Here is a 4,374-nt window from a genome sequence, read left to right on the forward strand (position 1 = left end):
GTTTTTCAAATCTTATGTATTTTTTCATAGACATTAAAATTCAAGTTGAATTTTCCATTCTAATTATACTTTTTTTTTGAGTAAGTAATACTGGCCATAGACAAATAAAGCATTCAGCAGTTTCACTCTTCTAAAAAAATATTTCATGTTAAATACATCTGCATACATCTGGTTGAGGTTCTGTTTCCCTCAACCAGATTAGATGCCAATTTTACTTTGGTACTGTATCATTTACATAGTCGCCAGGGCGATAGCATTGCAGAAAACTGCATACCTCAGATAAAATATCACATATATTGCACAATTGTAAATAAAATCACAAAAGTAGTGCGTCATCTGAATGTTGTTGTTGGAGTTTTCCAGGAGATGGAGCCAAATACTAATTGAAGATGTCTCTTGTTCACATGGTAATGTGCTGTATTCTTAAAGCACATTATTGAACAACATTTTCAGAGATGGCAGGTTAATACTGTAATTCCTTCCACAGTACTTAACAAACCAGCACTGCTGGACAGTACTGAATATCTGCTTGAAAAATTCCCCATTAAAAATGTCATGATATCCCCAAAAAAGTGTAGTAAATTGTGTCTCAAATCCACACTAAATAAACTCTTGCATACCTAATTAAAAGAAAAACAAAAGACAGGCGCGTGTGCACCTGTATTGTATTAATCCTGACAGGAAACCATTTCATTGGCAGTGATTAAAGAGTCATTACGTATCATCTCAGGTGCTATATGCGTGTTTGTATGCATGCACGCAACAGAGATAGCATTCACCATTTCTGAAGGCAATTACATTTCCCTTAAGGAAATTATCCAGATGGGTTTGAAATATGCAACAATTTGTTTGGTCATTAAGATGCCTATTCAGAGCTGCTTTTGCTTGTAATTATAACAAACTAGGCAGTATGCCATGTCACTGATGCATTCCCTTGTGCTCAGAAGTAATTTTCCTTTCCTGAGGGGAAAAAAGCTGCCTTGTGGTTTTTTTTGTTTTTTATTTTTGTTTTTTTTTTAATGTTCAACCCACGTCCATGACTACTAGCCAGTGATGCACTGAAATTGCTCTAAACCTGGAAAAGTGGCTCAAAGTTGGTAACCACTAAAAACACGCTCAGGACAGGATCTTATTAGACATAAATTACGTGAATAATTTCCTACTCATTTCAAAAACACGTGCTTTGAAAATGGTTCATAATCTCAAAAGTCCACACCTTATAATAGAAACAAAGCAGGTGTCATCACATGTCAGGACCCCAGGATTCAACCAAGCTTCACAGAATTATGTTCTCCTCACAAGGCCATACAGGGTCATGCTGTGACTTCTCTGGCTCACATACATGTGACAGTCTGTCCTAAGGTGTACAACCTGGCAACAAGGGGCAAATCTATTTCTAATCCAGACCGAATATAAAATGGATGCAAAACATGAAATTTCGAACAAAGAAAAAGTAACATCAATATAGGTTATAGCCTTAGATGTTGGTTTTTCCAGCACTACATGTTAAAATAAATTCTGTTCATGATTTCTTTTAAACATTCCACAGCACATTTCTGACATCAGTTCATAGTGGCACATGGGTGTTTTCATTTCTTTCAGTTAGAGTACTAAAGTGGGTTAACTTAGGCCTTTACAAGAAGCCAGATGGACAGTTACATCATCAATGTGTGTTGGGGAATAAAAACTGAAACAAGTCTCTTTAGTTACAGTTTAGCCATGAAACACAGGCAGCGTTAGTAACTGTCTGCTTGTTGTTTGGGAAAATGTTGTGCAAGAAAGGACATTTTCTAATAGAGCAGGCACTGGTCAAGAAAAAAAAGCCTCAGGCAGTTCGCCAGTGCTGTCACATCTTGTCTGCATACCAATATTTCACCTGCATTATTGATTGCGGTACTTTGAATCTTTTAGTCTTTCTAGCCACAATAGACCCATAAAACACATCATGCATTATGAATCATGACACGAGGCCTGTCTCTTACAAGCCTCGCAGGGGGCACAAAAACATCCTCAAAGCTTAAGACTTGAAGTTACTGCATTAACCTGGTGCCTGCAGCCTGGTTGTGATGATCTTTGAGCAGCTGGCCACAAACAATGGGATAGCACCTTAGTAAGTTGGAGCTGAACTTAAGGTCATGGATGTAGCCACTTTGCAGCAAGAAAACCACATCTTGTTTATGATTTCGGTGTTTAGAAACCTGATGTTTAAAAAAGTGAATGAAAAACAGAATCAGGAATCAGTGAAAATATCACGCAAACAACCTCAAACCTCAGATTCTGTGGTCATATCCTGCAGCGTGTCAAATACAGAAAAAGTAGCATGGATTCTTCTCTTCTTTTATTTAACCCGAAGTCATAAAGTACAGAATCCCACAGTTGGTTAACCATCAGTCCTATGCTATTACCTAATATTCCACATGATATTCAAATACCTTTATTAGAACAACAACAGAACCATCCTCCACTTACGTGCTAATCATGCGTGAAGCATGATGGGTAGAGAAAATAGTTTCTGTGCAAAAAGCCAGTGTAAACTCAAAAATGCAGCTCTCTTCTCTCCACATTTGGAGCTCACTGTGGTTGAATTAGTGGCTAGACATAAAACATGATGGCGATACACTTTTAATGAAAATGTTGAAGAATAATCACTCCACACTGGGCACATGTGTCTGCACTAGAGGCCAAATGCAGAATATTTCCTTTGATTCATTGTACTGGTCAAAGAATGAAATTCATTTGAGAGGCAAAATCATTTCACAGGCCTGCTTTCCATTCACTGATGAACATTTATGACTGTAAATTAGTGTATTTAGAATGGTTTAAACCCTTCCAAAATGAACTAAATCTATCAACAGCAGAAGAAAGATGTACCAAGCATCTATGCATCGGGTTGAAGTGACACAAGTTGAACTAGGGCTGGGTTAGCACCCTTTGTTTCCCAACAAGGTGTAACAAATCAGCGTAACTTCTGTTTGAACAGGTAGTTTCTAAGAACCGACAACTATTCGTTACAGCAACCTGGCAGGAAGTGGAAGGTAAAAATAATAATAATAATAATAATGGATTGGATTTATATAGCGCTTTTCAAGGAACCCAAAGCGCTTAACAATACCACTATTCATTCACTCTCACATTCAGATGAGAGAAATGTGACAAGTTAAAACAGGTCTATAAGGTCTACAGCTCTATAAATGTACCCCTGCAAATCCTGTGGTAAAACACTTTTTTTTAATCACATTTTGCAATATTTGCTATGTTTAGCAGTGAATGTGACATTATATAAATTATAATTCAAATATTTTGTGCTCCTAAAAAAATGTCTTTCATGGATCATGAATTTCAAGTATTTTAACCCAAGATCTGATGTGTAGGAAACATTTATGTGTCTCAAGACATTTGTTATAACCATATTGACTTGCTATCTGCTAGATCATAATCTGATCACAACAGCAGGCTGAAATACTTTGTTTGATGAATAGCATCCATCATTATTAGGAGCTGAAAGGTGGTCAATAAGAAAAACGTATGATTACAATTATGCAGCAGTTATGCTATGTGCTGTCTCTAAATCATTGTGGTCAAAACTACGCCGGAAAGTTAACAAGAGTTGCTTGCTTATGGTTTTGTACAGACCTTGGATCTACAAGTCTATTTTTTCTTTTTTTTTAAAGTTAACAAACTGTCTGCTCTCACGTACAGAAAAGTCATGACCACAGATAAAAGGGCAGACGCATTGTTTCCTTATGTTGACTGCAGTCTTGGAAAGCACATGGCACTTAACAAAGTGCCTAATACAAAATGTCTACATCTATTAAATCAAATAAAAGTTAATCCAGTACAGAACATGTTGGAGGTGTTGGTTGAACTTTTTATGAAGTCTTTGCACAGAATAGAAAATTTAACATCTCTGCTTTCTACTCACTGAAGGTTTTATAGCTCTTATATTGGATTTATTAGCTTGCACATAATCACCACTTAACATTATGCAATTAATAGCTGCCTTATGAAATACATCTTTGTTGTTAGGGATGACGGACAGCTTGTACATAACTAAATAGTTGGTACTTCTACAGAGTATTTGTAGGTATCTTTCAAAATGGTTTTAAATATTGGAATTTTCAGTTTGCATAAGAACCATTGAGCTGTTTTGTGCTATGAGAGCTTCAATTTTCATGTCTTTCATTCTGATATGGTAATAGCTATGATAGGACGTATGATGGTATTAAGCAGCCATTACTGTAGAGCCATGCAACTTCCCTTTGCTCAGCTTTTCTTCAGAGGTAAGTTACTTCAGTTGCACCTCTATTGTTGTCAAGAAGAAATGTGTTGATCTGCAAAAATGTTTCAGAACATAAAAATATAAATGACCAGACA

Source organism: Astatotilapia calliptera, chromosome 9 (genome assembly GCF_900246225.1).
Source record: "Astatotilapia calliptera chromosome 9, fAstCal1.2, whole genome shotgun sequence".
NCBI lineage: Eukaryota > Metazoa > Chordata > Actinopteri > Cichliformes > Cichlidae > Astatotilapia > Astatotilapia calliptera.